Source organism: Panulirus ornatus, chromosome 11, assembly GCF_036320965.1.
Source record: "Panulirus ornatus isolate Po-2019 chromosome 11, ASM3632096v1, whole genome shotgun sequence".
In the NCBI taxonomy this organism is placed as follows: Eukaryota; Metazoa; Arthropoda; class Malacostraca; order Decapoda; family Palinuridae; genus Panulirus; species Panulirus ornatus.
Window position 1 is genome coordinate 4392065 of NC_092234.1, and position 19644 is coordinate 4411708.

At 39.5% G+C, this 19644-nt stretch overlaps 1 protein-coding gene across 6 annotated transcripts in view; it reads right to left on the minus strand.

Moving 5' to 3' along the window:
- Positions 1-19644, minus strand: part of LOC139751225 (Kv channel-interacting protein 4-like) — a 196255-nt gene that overhangs the window by 89143 nt on the left and 87468 nt on the right. The gene's annotated exons all lie outside the window — the stretch shown is intronic.

Consider the following 19644-nt stretch of genomic DNA (forward strand, 5'->3'; position numbering starts at 1 on the left):
CCCAGTTCATCAGTTTGTGTCACTTTGAAGCATCAGATGTTCAAAGTTTAGCTGTAAACTCATTTTCTAGTTCGGCATAGTTTGCAAATTTTAATATGTTACAATGCAGCCACTCCTAAGACTAATCCCTGTGTCACACCACTTCTTACACCCAACCATTTTGAGGCCTGACCATCAATCACTACTATTTTGTGGCTTGTCAGCAAAACCAAAGAAGTACAACCCATCTATACTATGCATCTTAAATTTTGTTAGTAACTATGGATGCCAAACTTTATCGAATGACAAAATCAAAATAGATGTACCAACTGCTTTATTTGAAATGGACATATGTATTATTTCGAAAAAAAAATATCTAAGAAATTTGTCAGACATTTGCAATATCGAAGCTTTATAATGAAGGCTACTTTGTTGTATGTTTTGGTTGTTCCACATAATTTACTCTTATCATGTTTAGTTATTGGTCTCCTCGAGCTCCTTATGTGCTACTGTCCTTGATAGAAGGCACTTGCATGTTTCATCGTTCCACCATTTTGGTTTCGCCTTAGAAGGAAAAGTGTACTGGGCACTGGCATATATGTTCCATCTACTACTTAGAAAGTTTTGCTAAAGCTTTTTCAAGGTATGTTCACGTCCATTACTTTAACAGTAAAATTCGAGATTTCCCTGTTAAGAACAAGAGGAACAAATGGGCCAGGCATAGTGATATATAGTAGTATAACTATAAAAAGACTGAATAGATAATGAGGTATATAGAAAAAGAGATACAGATAGACGAACTGTATAGCCCACAGACAGAGAGTGACAGATGGCTCCGGCTAACTCACTTATCTCTCTCAGTCCATGAAATTGTGAGAAAAGTTTTATTCGGTGTCAAACTGAAATTGTCTCTCCCGTCTTTAAATCATTTTCTCCTCCAAAAGGAGGACAGGTCTGCTTTACGTCATATTTTTCTTTTGGTCCTATATCTATAAATATAATCCCAGTTACATATGTTCTATCTTTATCGATGATATCCATGTGGATAGTAGAATACTTGCTATCTTACAATTATTGTATCTTACGATGATACAAGTCATTGTAATTCTCTCTCTCTCTCTCTCTCTCTCTCTCTCTCTCTCTCTCTCTCTCTCTCTCTACGCAGGAAAATCGTAGAAAAATGATATCATGGAATTTACAAAGACTACAATATCAGTGTAAGATTTATAAAGATGTTATTTGTGTGTACGATTGAGAGAGAAATTGATATTTAAAGTTGACGAAGGGTTCAGGTTTAGCCTCACAAACAGAATGCGTAGCCCAACTGAAGTAAATTAATCTCGATATATCGTTGACTGGTTTGTTTTTTGGGTTGCTGAGGCAATGGAAGAGTTACTGGGGGAATAAGATCTGGCATCTGATTGACCAATTGTCGTGCATAACGTTTGAATGGATGAAGAAACAAAGAAACACATTCGTGAAAGTGTAAAAACTCTTGACCAAAAACGTTTTAAATGGTTGTCCCTCTCGTTTTAATGGTGAAGTGAGAAGTACCACCATCAATTAATGAACGAGTTTATCAAAATTTGTTGAACAAGAGTCTAGTCAATCCCTTGTAGAATCTAACAAGTAAATGATACTAAATTAACAAGATGATTACCGGAGAAACTGGGCATTGTGATAGGCCATAAATGGGTAAATCATGGAATGGAATTAGCAGTAAATGAACGAATTACAGGCTTCAGCAACTGGGGAACTTTTTTTACTGATTATTTCACGATTCTGCCTGGGTATATATCTGCTGTGCATGCCGTCAGCAGACGTAATACATGAAATTTAAATGCGCTGATGCCGGGGAACGGCCATTAAAAAGACGGAACATATGCAAATTGCTGTGAATAAATCTATAACGAATACGTAAAGAGACTGAAACCGTAACAAAGATGGAATATCATACGTTTTACTAGTAGAATTGGAATGAAAGACAAAAGTAGATATGCCTATACACGAAAAAAACATTTCTTTACGCATAGGAAAAAAGCTGAACAGAAGCAGATAAAGACAGAAGAGTGGATTACCATAGTTACGTAGATGAAGATACAAACCCATATATAACGGGGGATAGATTTGTACATTAGCTTTACATGTACGTATGCAAGCACCACACACACACACACACACACACACACACACACTGCAGAACTCCCTCCCCACACCGTATGAATGGGTAATTACAATTAGGTAATCAATTATATAATGTTTTTCAGATGTCTGTAGGACACATGTCTTCATCCATTACACCAAAAAAATCGCTACCTTTTAATGGTGGCTATTACAGGGTCAAAGGTCACGCACAACCTTAAAATATTTGCAACAGATTGGGTAGAAATTCGAAAATACAGTCACTTTCATCACTGGTAAATACAGAGGACATTTCTACTGGTGTCTCCCACATTTTTTTCAGTTTACCTTTGTCTTGTTCCTGTGTTGTCTTTGTCAGTCTCTGCAGTGGTCAAAGGTGAATTGAATAACATATCTGGTGTTGAAAGCCTTCTCTCTGACCCTATGTTGTGTAGTGGTTATCATAGAAGATTTTCAATTGATGATGAATAGTGCTGATATATGATGAAATGTGAGTGTTGTACGATAGCGATGGTATGCAATGAAACTCTCTCTCTCTCTCATGGTGGTTAGGGAGTCACCAAGGCTGGGGGTGAAGGGGGGCCCATTAATATTACAGCTTTGAGCTATAGACGAACATTGAGTAAGCGAGAGTAGGGAATCGGACAGTTCAGACGCACGGAAATTGATTTACGATTCCATATCTCGACTTGAGTGGGTTAGAAGTGAATGAGGATGGAAAGGTCAAAAAGGTGGACCGATTGATGAATTGATGGGCTAATTGATGGATAGGAACATAGATGAAGGAACCGAGAGTGAGTGTGTGTGTGTGTGTGTGTGTGTGTGTGTGTGTGTGTGTGTGTCTGTCTCTGAAAGATTAAAATGATAGTAGAATTAAGGAACATTGAGAATCCTGTGTTCATCCAACAAGTTATATCTAGTTGTCCTGTATTAGGGATGAAGCGTGTGCGAGTGTGTACAAAGTGACCCACTCAAGCTTGTGAGTGCATATCTGTACACACACTCCACCACACGCACTCTCTCATCTTAAACTTATGTGGCAATTTTCAAGGGAAAATAGAACATTTTTCAAAGTCCTTCGTCGAGTTTTCAAACACGGTGGCCAGAATGTGAACGAACTTGTTTGAAACTCATAAGCCACTGTGTCTATATGAACAAAGCACCTAAGAATCTTTCTGACAGACTTAACACTATCATTCTTTTATCTTTTTTTTTCATCTTAGATTATATCTATCAAACATCAATTATGTTGTAAACAAATTACAGAATTCTGTTGCTATGAAATATCCTCTATAGCTTGATACATTTTCATTATCTTTTTTTAATTAATTCTTCTATATATTCTTTGCATTTTCTTCAAAAATTAATGAAATGCAAGTTATGTATAATGAAAATTATATGTGGCATTTCTTTAAGTAGTCTCACTCAAGATGTACTCTTCCTGTTTACGACTATCATCAATTTCTCCTTTTTTTTCCTCTATATGTTTCATTTCTTTTATGCTTTGTTTTCCTTCATCCTCTTCAATATCGGTATCTTCTCTTCTATTTCACCCTCCCTTGCTCTAGTGTTTCTTCCCTGTTATCAGCCTCTTCTACCTCGTTATACTGAAAAGATAAAAACTCCCTCAAACTTAATCATCTTCAAAGACATGAGCCTTATCATGAAGTGGGTCCATTATAATCCTTGAAGGACAACGAAATCATTATTTCAAATTCAGTTTTTCAGTATTTCATGATCGATCATTTATATTCATAATCATATGATCAATTCTCATCATCCACTGGTCAGTGTAGAATGACGAATACATATTAAAGTTAAATCTGAACATATCACAGATTTGTGATCGAGGGTTTTCGTGGTTAGATTTGATATCTAATAATATGGAGATAAAGGGCAATACTCAGGTCTCTTCCATGTTGCTATGAACCAAAATGTTGTTTGAAGACGTGTGGGCAAGGGAGGGGATCTTGGAGGATGTCTTGTATGAGAAATTTTTGAAGGAAGAGAGTTAGAAACAGTGTATAGAAATCGGTCGTTTGGTTCACTGCTTTATCTTGCATTAGTGTCATGGTAACCCCACATGTAAGTCATCATCATCTGCTTCCTATGCACTAGGGATGTTGTATAGTGTATAATTAATCTTATGACTAGCTATTCCATATCCACAATTGTTAAATTCCCCACAGAGTAAAGTCCGTGTCCCTGCCAGTGTCGGGTCAGTGTCCCTGCCAGTGTCGGGTCAGTGTCCCTGCCAGTGTCGGGTCAGTGTCCCTGCCAGTGTCGGGTCAGTGTCCCTGCCAGTGTCGGGTCAGTGTCCCTGCCAGTGTCGGGTCAGTGTCCCTGCCAGTGTCGGGTCAGTGTCCCTGCCAGTGTCGGGTCAGTGTCCCTGCCAGTGTCGGGTCCGTGTCCCTGCCAGTGTCGGGTCAGTGTCCCTGCCAGTGTCGGGTCAGTGTCCCTGCCAGTGTCGGGTCAGTGTCCCTGCCAGTGTCGGGTCAGTGTCCCTGCCAGTGTCGGGTCAGTGTCCCTGCCAGTGTGAGGTCCGTGTCCCTGCCAGTGTGAGGTCCGTGTCCCTGCCAGTGTAAGGTCCGTTATTGTAATGTGCATTTGTTGTCCATTGTTTACACATGGAAAGAATATGCGATCGATTCTTTACAAAGATAAGCTTATACTATTAATGACAATATTTAGGTAGCGAATGAGGAAGAGTAGAATAATAAAAAAAAAAAAAAAAAAGCAGAAAGAGAAATCAATACAAAAAAATGCAAAATAGTCCACCCTCGAAAATGTAAAAATTTTCCCTGAACTAAAACGAGTAAAGTTTACCATATTGTAGTGTAGTTAATCTCCCATAAACCCCTTCAGGGACTACCCCACGGCCCATGTTCTACTACAGTACTATTTAATTTCCCTCAACACCGCGTCAGCTGACCCCAGTAACTTAATTACGAGCGAAAGTCTACGGACACCACGACCCGTGTTCCATTATCTTGTATTACTTCAGGTGTAACTACGCTTTTTCATTGTATATATATATATATATATATATATATATATATATATATATATATATATATATATATATATATATATATATCTTTAGTTTATACATGTGGGCTTACATTGTCGTACATGAATGTTAAAGTATACAAGTCAAAATCATAAAGCTTATAGAAATACGTTTATTGAAATATAGTTGAGAAAATAAAAGATTTCTAGAGAAAGAAAGGAATATTTTACCCTTGTAGCTTCACTGAGAGTTAATGTTATGTTGAAAAGTGAGGAACGGTTCTCACTGCTTCCCTGGACACGTCCCACCAACCACACGACCTCAGGCCTGACAAGTGACCTATATTCATCAGGATTTACCTTACACTGCAACAATATGTTCCCCACGCCTCGCACACACACACCCACACACAGGTCCATAGTAATGGCAGACGCAAGCGAAAGAAAATGACTGAGGAAGGGTGTTCCCTATTCCCTTTACAGGATTTGATATTATAGGATATGATTTATATACATACAGGCAGAGAGAGAGAGAGAGAGAGAGAGAGAGAGAGAGAGAGAGAGAGAGAGAGAGAGACTAGATGAATAAAGTAAATCAAAGGCAAATTCTGTTTAGAACTTTCATCAAACAACTCCACCTAAATATCTACGAGAACATCAAATAATGTTCTAGCATCATCATTTCTCTCATAACTGTACGATAAGTGTCTGCCACGGTTCACTATAAATCTTTAATCCTTTTTGTTTTATGACAGCCCTCCTCTAGTGTGTGTGTGTGTGTGTGTGTGTGTGTGTAGATATTTGCTTTAGTTTCCAATAAAATGTATTAGCCCAGCATTACATCTTCTCTCATAAATGGTCGCTTAAGAGAAAACGAGAGTGGTTATATCTTGACAATCCTTAACTTTAATGATTTACCATCTCATGAATCTTGATGACAGAGATCCAATTTTCCCAGACAGTGTACAAGAGTGAGAGACAGAGAAGGTGGTGGTGGTAATATGCTTAGAATCCACACCTAAATATTTCTAGACGCTAAAAGCTAAAGCAGATCCAGGTGATAAGAGGGTATGTTGGTAAACACCTTTGGTGTGAAGAATGTGATTACTGTGTGTGTGTGTGTGTGTGTGTGTGTGTGTGTGTGTGTGTGTGTGTGTGTGTGTAATAACACCGAATATGATTTTAACGTTAATTTGAAACACCTTGATCACGTGGTCAAGATTTTTCAAGGGGTTGTAAGACGACGTAAGGTGTATTAATGACACTGGTAGTTAAGCTCAACCAATTAGGTACATACTGACAACTCACCTTTCTTGTTGCTTCCAAACATGTCTGAGAAATTGACCTTTTATCGGTGAGAAATTAATGTTTCTCCCCTCCTGTATTGAAACACTTCCTTACACTGATTGTGTTTCCTTTATTACTACTTTCATTTAAGATAGTTTTCATCACCTTTTTTCAATGTCAAATTTTTTTGTCTAATTTTTTTTTACATAATTTGAACGTCTGCTCTTATTTCTGTAGGTAAAATAAGGGAAAACGTTGAGAATTCTTGTAAAAATGGTTCATCTACGATAAATTAAAAATCAATTTTCAGTCCCCCTAACTTTTGCCCCAAAATCCTATAACTTTAGTCTTCAGTTCCTAAGCTGCTGTCCTTAATTCCTTAGCTTTAGTCCTTTGCTCTTAGCTTTATCCCTCAATCCCTTAGCATTCGTATTCAAATCCCTTATCTTTAGTCCTTAGTGCCTTGGCCTCAATCCTCTGTCCGTTAGCTTAAGGAGGGAAAATTTTGAATGTTCCTAATCATTTGTGTGTTTCAGAGTTTATGACGCAGGTAAACTGGATTTGGAGTTTGTTAACTTAAGGTAATATGCAAATCTTTTCTCCCAGGAAGATTGGGTCAAATAGTGAAGGATTATGACAATGACATTATGTAATCCCTTATTTACAAATGTACTACCAATAAACATTACGGGATGACCCTTGGGTATCGTGACCCTGGGTCAGGCCAGGGTCCACGTTGTCCTACTCAAGGGTTGTTCCATCATGCTGAAGGGTCGTACCGTCGTACACGTCACGCTCAAGGATCGTATGCGTCATGTTTCAAGATCGTACTGCCGTAATGAAGGTAAGTGTATACAGCTAAACTGCCCGTGAAATACACTTGATCGCATGAAAAATTCAAAGAAAAAACGAAACTTTATAACGTAACTCAAGTTTACATAGACATCACAGCCGCCGATTGGCAATAAGAGTAGCCAATCAGAGGCTTCGTTGGACGTCATTGGTCAATACGTTTGCTCGGTCGTTATCCTAGTTTGGCCATATTTACGGTTGGGAATAATTATATGGCAAAACAAGCCCTCTGGTGAGTCTCGGAGATATTAAAATCGGACAGAAGAGTCTGGTCTTCTGTAGGATGTTTGTAATTATAATAATTATAATTGGATGGTGTGATGTTTGTGTGACGCACAGATTGATATAACGAACGTGGCCACAGGGAATAAACACGGCCACACACAAGTGATATACTCGCATACACGCACAACCCAGCAAGACGTAAGAGCTCTATGGTTTACACCTTCGTCGACTTAATTGAAGCTTTCGACCTAGTCGACCCTAACGTAATCGTCAATAAAGCCATCAAATTAGGCTGTAGCTTCCAGACTTCCTCAGTGAGGGTCGTCCACGTCTACGTTCCAGAGATGCCAGCACCACCTTCCAGTCCCTCAGCTCTGGCGTCCAGCAGGGGACAAAGATGGAACCTTGGTGTATCTTGACCACAAATAGCCTTCCAGGTCATCTATACCAGCCTCAGAGAACTTGACTACCACCATCCACGTCATCATCTAACACACCACGCCCTCGCTTCTGACCAAGTCCCACCCCCTACTGTCACACTAGGTCACGTCCCCCTCCAAGATATTCACTCCACCAAGATTCTCTCGCCGTCAGTCTGGACGATAAACAAACTCCTGGGAACACGTCAGTTTCATCACAGAAATCCTCCAGCTACCAACCCCACAATCTTCTTAGGTTCGGTACACTTTGACACCTTAAGACAAGAACATCTACACAATTTCCATTATTTCAAACCTCGTGCAAACCCCTCCCCCGCATGGTCATCCTCAACTCACCGACGTAAAGAAACCATTGCAAAATCCTCGCCACCGTTACCACCTGCCAACTGATATCCCTCGTACCCTAAGCTGCAGTTCGTCACCACAACCGCACTGATCCCATCCTACAGACCGCTGCAAGAATCTCTCCATACCAAACATTGTAAACATTATCAATAACCAGTAAAGTGTCCCTCAAATGTTTACATAGATTTGTTTATCCTGCCCCCTTTATCACACTCCTACTGTATCCCTATAAACAAACATAACATATGCAAAGCCAGTAAAATTGTATAGCTAAAAAAACCACACAATTAAGCAAGCAACAACTCACACAACCAACAAACTCGAAGAAATATACGAAGAAACAAACACAAGGAAACCTTGGAAGAGTTTTAAATCCCCTGGATGAACTGGAGGATCAAGGAGCCTTCTTACTGACAAAGAAACAACACAGAATCCATGGGTCATTTTTCTGTATAGATTTTCTCGAATCCATTTTCTAAAGAAACATTTCTTGGCAGATATTGATTTAACTTGCGTGTATGATGGTGTATGGTGAGAATGACTAGCCTTCCACTTGTATGGTTCTATCATCACCATGCTACCACCGTAACCAATGCTACCATAATCTCCATCACCACCACTAAAGAGTCTCTCCACCACCACATGTAGCATCTCCACCACCGACAAGGGCCAACCTCCTCCTCATGTGACAGGTGACAATTAAGGTCAGACTTCCCATCCTAAAGAACAGTGACCACACCTCTAACACACACTCCTGCACCCTAGTGGACCAAACCGGCCTTCTTTGGCGATACAGATGTATTAGCATCACTTGATATTACACACACACACACACACACACACACGTCTCCTACCTCAACATCCAGTCATTTCTCTAATCCGTCTTGTATATTTACCATTTTCAGTGGAATTGTTGATCGTCTCTCTCTCTCTCTCTCTCTCTCTCTCTCTCTCTCTCTCTCTCTCTCTCTCTCTCTCTCTCTCTCTCTCTATCTCTATCTCTCTCTCTCTCTCAATACACCATTATCTCCCTCTTTCCACCACACCTCCACCGTCTCTCCAACACTCTCCTACTCCACCTAACCAAGAAGACCATCCGACCACCCCCGCCTCCACACCCACCCCAGACAACCCACTGCCTCTACATCATTAATCAACGACTTCCCTCCTCTCCCCTACCTTCCCCCCTCCCCCCCACCTTCCCTTACTAAGGGACACAGCCCCTACCCTTCGCCAACCAACCACCCTCCCCCCTTACCCTCCCCCCTTACCCATTATCAATAATGTGATCCTGAGCGTCAAGAGATTATTAATGGCTTTACCATCTTGGGATTCATAAAATTCTCCCCTATCCTCTCTCTCTCTCTCTCTCTCTCTCTCTCTCTCTCTCTCTCTCTCTCTCTCTCTCTCTCTCTCTCAGAATGACAGAATAGAAGCCCTAAATTTTATGATACATTATTCTATATATATATATATATATATATATATATATATATATATATATATATATATATATTCTATATATATATATATATATATATATATATATATATATATATAAAGTAAAACGGCAAGTGGTAACGTATACCATCGTTTAGGCTTCTGTATGACTGTACGTCGTCGAAGTAGAGAGAGAGAGAGAGAGAGAGAGAGAGAGAGAGAGAGAGAAATTGACAAACTTTTTGATGAAAAAGTTTATATATCATTTCAGTGCGTTTTCAACACAGAGCTGGAGTACGTTGCACACACAGCTCTTTTCCCGCTAGTAAGCAATGTTTTTCAACCCATCCGGACTTTTACATTCATCTGAAGCATTTTTTTTTCTCGAGCGAAAATACTTCAGACCCACCCGAAGCACTTTAGTTTCATTCGAAGCATGAAATACGAACCTCCAGCTGAAAAAATGAAGTTGCCTATTGATCTAAGTCATATTTTATACATGAGAACTTTTTCATAATGAACCGAAGCGTTATATAAGATCCGAGACGGGGTTGAAGTCTCAATATTCTGAACCACTAGGGGTTCGGCTCGATAAACAGAGGGAACACCCACTGCGTTCTGAATGAGATTGCTTCAGGATTCATATGGTTCGAATCAAGTCCTGCCGAGACGTATAGTCGGTCAACGACACTCCAATAATCAATGCCTGAGCGAAGAGTGGAAATGCCCGACCCATGTTGTTGACATGTGGAAAATAGATATATTCCATGTAAAACATTTCTTTTAAGTTCGAAAATAAAATAATGTTTTTTTTAACACTATTTCCACAATATTCTTTTCTTCTACATATATTTATGAATCGTCCAGGTCTGCGTACATGTCAAAAGCTTCGTTATTCTAATTTAGATTGGAGGAAAAAAAAAAAAGAGGACATTCTCGAGTGCTCAATTAGTGTTCACATTGAGCAGGAGAATGTGTTCACTTACTGGCGAGGCAAGCCTTCTCCTGGCCTCATCACGGGCCCATGTGGCGAACGTCTTTTCACATGTAATGAAAAGGACATTTTCCTTTTGACCAAGACTCGCAATTAATCACGACGAATATAAGAAAAAATATTTGGAGGAAGTTTTGAAGTCTCAGTCTCTCTCTCTCTCTCTCTCTCTCTCTCTCTCTCTCTCTCTCTCTCTCTCTCTCTCTCTCTCTCTCTCTCTCTCTCTCTCTCTCTTACCCGGGGTCATAGAGAAGAGCGTCCTAGATCTACTTCCTTTGATCGACGAGACGACTCCTAGAGCTCTCCCCCTTGACCGACACTCTAGGATGCTAGAGACGAGTTCTAGAGCCTCTATCACCCTGCCAAGACCAGTGACGCGAGCCCTGCAAACCCTAGAGTCTCATAACGAGTATTGACCGTTAGGGTGGATATCCATTTGCATATCTGGAGGGAATCGCCCTACAGGATCATTTTCTTATATCATCTTTTTCTCCCCCTCAAGTGAATATGGTCGATCTTGGAGAGAGAGAGAGAGAGAGAGAGAGAGAGAGAGAGAGAGAGAGAGAGAGGTACTCTAACCCAACAGCCCCCTTACCATTAACTATCTCTTCCCTCTAAGCTTACCACCTGTGTCTCCCTTTCTAACAATCGTCTCATCACTTACCTAAACCATTCCAATATCAATTAACACTTAATGGCGTTGTTTACACAACCCTTATTCATCTCGCCAAGCGTCTGGCTATGCCTGACCCATTAATCCAGCCAACAGCACGGCCCATTAACTTCACCATACCATTATTTTTTTTTGCCCCCCTTCCCTTCCATTTAGTACCTGAAGCGCCAGCTGGGAAGGGGGGCTAATCCATTTCCACGAGACTCGTTCCATTGACACCTATTGTTCGTTTAATTAATGGAAGAAGACAAATAGTTCATTTATAGAGTTGTTTTCCATGCTTCTTCTAAATAGATGAAATCTAGTTAGTATTTTTCCCGATACAAAGGAACGAATACATTACTATAATCACTAATTTCATATTTCGCTTCGTTGAAAAATGAGTTATAGCAATATAAAATTCCTTATCAAAATCATTGGATATAAGAATTAAGGAAGGTTTGTGAATACATCGACTCCATGAACTGAATTTGTACACGTGACCCATAGCAACGGATGGATGTGTGGGTTACCACTTTTTTCAAGTGAAGATAATTAGATGCATCTATGGCAGTTTCCTACCATTGAGATATGAATGCAAGGACGAAAGACGCCTAAACTGTCATTTACAGGATGATTAACGAGAAGAGTTAAGCCATTGTCTAATGGGTGTTATTATGAACGAAGTTATTTCGTATAAATCACCTCTCTCTCTCTCTCTCTCTCTCTCTCTCTCTCTCTCTCTCTCTCTCTCTCCCCCCCCCCCCCCCCCCCCGCACGAGGAGGATGACTAACACGAAGAAAAAAAGACAAACGAAAGAAAAAAGTATAAAAGCCTTGGTAGACAGAGACGCAAAATGATGTAAAGATGTGAAAGATAAAGAACAGGGAAAAGAAAAAGATTGAAATGAAAGAAGTGAAGGAAAGAATATGAAGACTGTCAATATCATGTGTACCACTGTAACGATGCTACTGGTGGTACCTTAATTAACAAGTTTTAATGACTTCTTAATGAAGGTTTGAGACATTCCTCAGGTGATATTCCAATATATATGTTAATCATTCAGCGGTAAACTGTGTTAATGTTAATGCTGTCAATTAACGATAAGAAGAGATGAACGCTTTAATATTCATGGATAGAATTATCTCTTACATGGATAGTATCTAAACTATGCATCATGCGTATAGATATCTCTTGAGAAAATCTACTCTCTCTCGCTTGGATTAAATCTATCAGAGGAGAGAGAGAGAGAGAGAGAGAGAGAGAGAGAGAGAGAGAGAGAGAGAGAGAGAGGATACAATTATGAAAATAACCATGTACGTAAATCCAGTGGTAAAACTAAATGGACAAAAATATCAAGATCAATTTGAATACAAAATACATTTTTTCGTAATAACAAGTATTTACCAAAAACGAAAATGTATATATAAAAAAAAAGCCATGAGCATGTAAACCTCCTTCAAAAACGGGGGTGTTGTTATAAAAATTATGAGATTTCCATTTTTAAGTCAACACCTAATTAGGGGTGTTTAAACGACCAAAAATTCTCACCAAACTTTTCTTACGAGAGAAAATATTAAAGTATTCCTGACCGAGTGTGTAATTTACACCCTGTGTAAATGGCAAAATGTTTTACACAAACGTCAAAGAATAAAACCTCCCTACCACAGACTTGCCTAGTATTTGGCACTGAACTCATTAAGCTTTTAAAGGTGGTTATATGAAAAGGTTTACTTAACATGGCGCTTATTAAGCTTTGGGAACAACCAAATAAAGTAATAACTGATTGTCACTTAAAGGTTGAAAAGTTCACTTATAAGAAGCCACTTAAGTTCACACTCACTTAAGGGACACACTAATTCAAGTCAAAAAAGTGTTACCAGTTTATTGTATATTCTGACACTTGTCCTTCAGGCTAAGAACTCGCTTATAACTAAGCTTGCACTTAAATTACGCTTAAGTGAGAGTGTAAGTTAAAGTGAACGCATGGTGAGCGTTCAGAAACTTGGTACAGCGGAGAAGTGAACGCTTTGGTGGCCAGATACCAACTGAGCCAGGGCGTCTCTCTCTCTCTCTCTCTCTCTCTCTCTCTCTCTCTCTCTCTCTCTCTCTCTCTCTCTCTCTCTCTCTCTCTCTCTCTCTCTCGATACTACCGGACTCCGCGCGCTAATGATTACACCACGGATAAAAGACACCTCCTTTGGAGAGATTGTACCACCATCACTTGGGTCCAGTCTCGTCGAGAAACACTCGCTCAAGAGTTCATCGTTCTCCTGCTCCTGTTTGGAGTGCAGCCTCGAAGCTACGAATTTCCCTTAAAAGAAGTCATAGGTTTGTATAATACTTAAATCCCTAAAAACTCAAAATTAAGAATTTCGTTAAATGATGATTCTCCTCATTACAAGTGGCCTTTGATTAAGGACGCCACCACCTGAGGCAGCTGGTCCAGGCATACTAGTGAACCATCTGGGGCTAAAGAAGGATCATGACAAATTTATAACCTAAATTGAATTAGCATCCTTGGATCAAGATGAGACAAGCAATTTAACATCCCTGGGGAAAACGATTAACAAGCGATAAACCCTAATTGTAGGTGGTAATTACATTATATTTTTTTTTTTTTTTTTTTTTTTTATACTTTGTCGCTGTCTCCCGCGTTTGCGAGGTAGCGCAAGGAAACAGACGAAAGAAATGGCCCAACCCCCCCCCCCCCATACACATGTACATACACACGTCCACACACGCAAATATACATACCTACACAGCTTTCCATGGTTTACCCCAGACGCTTCACATGCCTTGCTTCAATCCACTGACAGCACGTCAACCCCTGTATACCACATGACTCCAATTCACTCTATTTCTTGCCCTCCTTTCACCCTCCTGCATGTTCAGGCCCCCGATCACACAAAATCTTTTTCACTCCATCTTTCCTCCTCCAATTTGGTCTCCCTCTTCTCCTCGTTCCCTCCACCTCCGACACATATATCCTCTTGGTCAATCTCTCCTCACTCATTCTCTCCATGTGCCCAAACCATTTCAAAACACCCTCTTCTGCTCTCTCAACCACGCTCTTTTTATTTCCACACATCTCTCTTACCCTTACGTTACTTACTCGATCAAACCACCTCACACCACACATTGTCCTCAAACATCTCATTTCCAGCACATCCATCCTCCTGCGCACATCTCTATCCATAGCCCACGCCTCGCAACCATACAGCATTGTTGGAACCACTATTCCCTCAAACATACCCATTTTTGCTTTCCGAGATAATGTTCTCGACTTCCACACATTTTTCAAGGCTCCCAAAATTTTCGCCCCCTCCCCCACCCTATGATCCACTTCCGCTTCCATGGTTCCATCCGCTGACAGATCCACTCCCAGATATCTAAAACACTTCACTTCCTCCAGTTTTTCTCCATTAAAACTCACCTCCCAATTGACTTGACCCTCACCCCTACTGTACCTAATAACCTTGCTCTTATTCACATTTACTCTCAACTTTCTTCTTCCACACACTTTACCAAACTCAGTCACCAGCTTCTGCAGTTTCTCACATGAATCAGCCACCAGCGCTGTATCATCAGCGAACAACAATTGACTCACTTCCCAAGCTCTCTCATCCCCAACAGACTTCATACTTGCCCCTCTTTCCAGGACTCTTGCATTTACCTCCTTTACAACCCCATCCATAAACAAATTAAACAACCATGGAGACATCACACACCCCTGCCGCAAACCTACATTCACTGAGAACCAATCACTTTCCTCTCTTCCTACACGTACACATGCCTTAAATCCTCGATAAAAACTTTTCACTGCTTCTAACAACTTGCCTCCCACACCATATATTCTTAATACCTTCCACAGAGCATCTCTATCAACTCTATCATATGCCTTCTCCAGATCCATAAATGCTACATACAAATCCATTTGCTTTTCTAATTATATATATTATATATTATATACTTCACTTCAACAGACACCTGTATGGAGACCAGATTAATCCATCTAGCTATGATACTAACATTTCAAATATGTTCATTTCTCTTTTCATAGTTATATACTTTTCTGTAAGGTTATGCGATCCATATACGTGAATTCCTACAAGGTTGTATATTACAAGTCTCGCATATTTCAGTAATTATTCTTCTAGTGATATAATACAAGGCAACCGTGTCACTGCGTCAATTATCTATACATTGTCTTCGATGTATATCCACTTCCAGATAGACAATAGACATATGAAAGTCTATCTACCTATTAGATCATATATACCAGAGTACATATAACTAAATGACCCAGGATCATATTTCAGATATAAAGTATCCATGAGGATCAAAACACTGAGAATCTTAGTAAAATTGGTCCATTTTCTCGAGCGCGCCATTAACTTTACTTTTCTTCGCAATAGTTTTATTGGCATGAATTTTGTGTGCTCAACTAACATTTGCATATTGACGTGTGAGATGGGCGAATGATGCGAGTGTTTACTTTACCCTCACTCTCTCTCTTCACTTGTTTCCGGTCTTCGCCTTCATGAGGAATATTATCAGTTGTACCATCATCAACATCATAACCATTTTATCATTACAAATACAGTAGTAGGAGCAGCAGCAATACAGCTACTACAACTTCTACTACAATTAATACTAATATTCAAAATGATCCGCTGTCTCAATTTCAACCCAGGTGTAATTCAAGATTCATACACTCGAAAGACAGATCTTTCCACTTCAAATCTGTCAATTATATTTACACAATGTTAGTTCCTCAGTGACACGAGATTTCTCTAATATTCCATTCTAGTGGTACGTGCTCAACCCCAGCCATATTTACACATCTTTCAAAGACACATCCCACTGGCTGGTTTCCATTTAATTTGCATTCTGGTCCTCCTGTTTGATGATATCGCTCATGCTAAGCACAGTCATGGATATAATTTATGAATACACGGAAAATTTTCGTTTTCGTTGTTGCTATCATCAGTTTTCGATATAACAGTAAAATCTCACTTCATTTACCACCCTACAAGCTTTGGTCTGGGCTATACATATACACCTAACAAATTAGTTTATATGATTAGATATATACAGACCAGTGTGAAGTCTGCTGGCTCTTTCTATTCAGTACGTACAAGTAAAGTACTGAACGAGTCAGTGTGTATATATATATATATATATATATATATATATATATATATATATATATATATATACCCTGATAATTGACGTAGGTTTCCTTTCAATCTTTATAAGGATATGAAAACTTTTTATCAGTTCAATTGACAACGGGATGATGTACGAGGAGAGTTACAAGGTCGAACGAGTTGCCTGGAATATCGCGGGTGAAGGTTACAATAACAGGGGGTTGATGGAATCAAGACTAGAGTACATCTTAGGTACAGTAGTTGCGGGTGATATGCATATAGCATACAGTGGATACAATAGTTGGGGTAACTGGAGGAAAGTATAGAGCGTACGTGGGTAAATATATCGATGTAGAGGGACGAGATGTAGGCCATCGTGGTCCCAAGGACCCAAAACTTCCTCGTCCCACTGGGTAGGCAAGTATAATCAATGGTTCTCACATGATACAAAAAAATGCAATATAGGATGTTTACATAAACATGACAAAAAATAATTGATAAACAATTCTGACGCAGTTAATGTACAATATAACATTCCTTACAGCATACAGGATGTATTCGTGGGAGACACATTCTAACATTTTATAATAAATCAAAGTCTAGAGACATTAGAAAACAGAGTGGCTGATGATTAAATAGAAAAGGGTTGATGAAAAGTAGAAGCGAGGCAGTAGGACAATACTGTAAGTAGGAGCAAAAAGGAGAAAAGAACTTTTTTAGAATCATTCATTTCTGAATGCAAAAGAAAATAATGCATCAGATTATTATTACGTAATAATCTGATGAAACAGCATCATTTTGTGTAAAGTTATAGAAACCTGCACTTCGAGGTTTAACAATTGATGAATTGCTACAGTCTTCAATGGGATGACAACATGTACAAGTTACCCAAGAATAATAAAACGTTTTCTTTCACGTAGCAGCCTTAGAAAATGAAAATATTTATGGACACACTATTCTATTCCTATCGTGGCAATGAATTTTTAGAGTAGAGAGGATGAATGTAAAACGAAATATATTCTTCACTGTTGGAAAAATTGCATGTAGGAATAGATAGATATAAATGAAATGGAGTAGATGAAACATGTTACTGAAAATAAAATCAGAGGGGCAAAATCCATATGTATAAATTTGTAAATATTGTATGTGTATGCTTGCGAATGTGTATGATAAGCGCGCAAGAGCATAGGAGAAAGATTGATTGTTTTGGCCGGGCTGTGGGTTCGATATCTCCAATACCAGTGTACACTTTCTGATGTCGTAGCCTTCAATCGACTCGCAGTGATCGATGCCAGAGTCTGGGTCTCTCTCTGTCTCTCTCTCTCTCTCTCTCTCTCTCTCTCTCTCTCTCTCTCTCTCTGCTAATACAGTGCCTTATTACTGTTGGATGCATTTTAACTTGCTCCTTCTCGACTTTTTCATTATCCTTTGATATCTTTTTTCTATGTTCAAAATATCTTCATATTCATCGTTTGCTTAATGGTAATAATCAAAGCTAAAGAAGATCCACCTAGTACGAATTCCCCATCAAACAACGCAGTTTTTCCTCCATCAAACACCACACCTCCATCAATCTCCCCCATCAAACACCACACCTCCATCAATCTTTGCCACCAAACACCACACCTCCAACCATCTTCCCCAACAAACACCACACCTCCAACCATCTTCCCCAACAAACACCACACCTCCAACCATCTCCCCAACAAACACCACACCTCCAACCATCTTCCCCAACAAACACCACACCTCCAACCATCTCCCCAACAAACACCACACCTCCAACCATCTCCCCAACAAACACCACACCTCCAACCATCTTCCCCAACAAACACCACACCTCCAACCATCTTCCCCAACAAACACCACACCTCCAACCATCTTCCCCAACAAACACCACACCTCCAACCATCTCCCCAACAAACACCACACCTCCAACCATCTCCCCAACAAACACCACACCTCCAACCATCTTCCCCAACAAACACCACACCTCCAACCATCTTCCCCAACAAACACCACACCTCCAACCATCTTCCCCAACAAACACCACCCCTCCAACAAACATCTCTCATCTCCAGCTTCGTCATCATCTCTCCACCCAGCCAGCAATACAGAGGTGACCTTCTCCATCATGGCAAATAATTTATGGCTGACATTCTACGTCACACTGGTCTCGAGAACAAACGTAGTTCATGCTAACTAACTGCCGGGTCTCTACTTGCCCAGTACAAAGGTTTCTACTTCAGGTGGGTTTCTAGGTTTCAGTGGCTATCTGTACTACGACCATCTAACAAACATCAATATCTATGACAAACGAATAAAAAAAAAAATTCCCAGAAATGTAATCTAACAAAATTTCTGCATCAAATATTTGTCAAATACATTACACCATTTGCCAATAAAGCTAAGAGGGAATAATATGCTAGAATCTAATTTTCTGAGAAGTGAAAAACATAGCAAATAGATATCAATATGACTCTTACTGTGTTGGGACTTTGACATAGATGATTTAAAATCTCAAATGCTTTCTTGATTACTGAAGGTATATAACCAATGGTTATAAGTTACATGAACCGATACAGCAAGAGTTGTATTGTACTGTGAACTACAATTCTTCGATGCATTATACATCGGTTGATGTATTTTTCATACGTCTGATGCGAGATCAATCAACAGTACAATAGCTCTATTTTACCAAGAATAAGTTCTCTCTGGTGAACTTAGCGAAGGTCTAAACGGCTTTGAACTTTTAAGGCAAAAATCTGTTCCCTGTTCTATGACCAAACATCAGTTGATGTTTACAATTCTTCGTTGTACGTTGGCATGTATTTAGTTACCATCTAACACGTTTTCCCAGTTATGCGCGACTCTGATAACTCTATCAGTTTGTGTTTAACGTAGTGTTCAGTATTATACACTTCCTCTGAGGTCTATATGCGAGGAATAGCTAAAAGAATATGAAAAATTAGATTTGAAAACACTTTTAGACAAGTACATGTATTTCCTTCGATGTAAAGTTAAATTGTTTAGTATCCCTTAATTCCAGTATGAATACTTAATGTACTATTTACTTTTAACTTTTCTTGATATATGACAGACACAGCTCAAATAATATAGCTGATGAG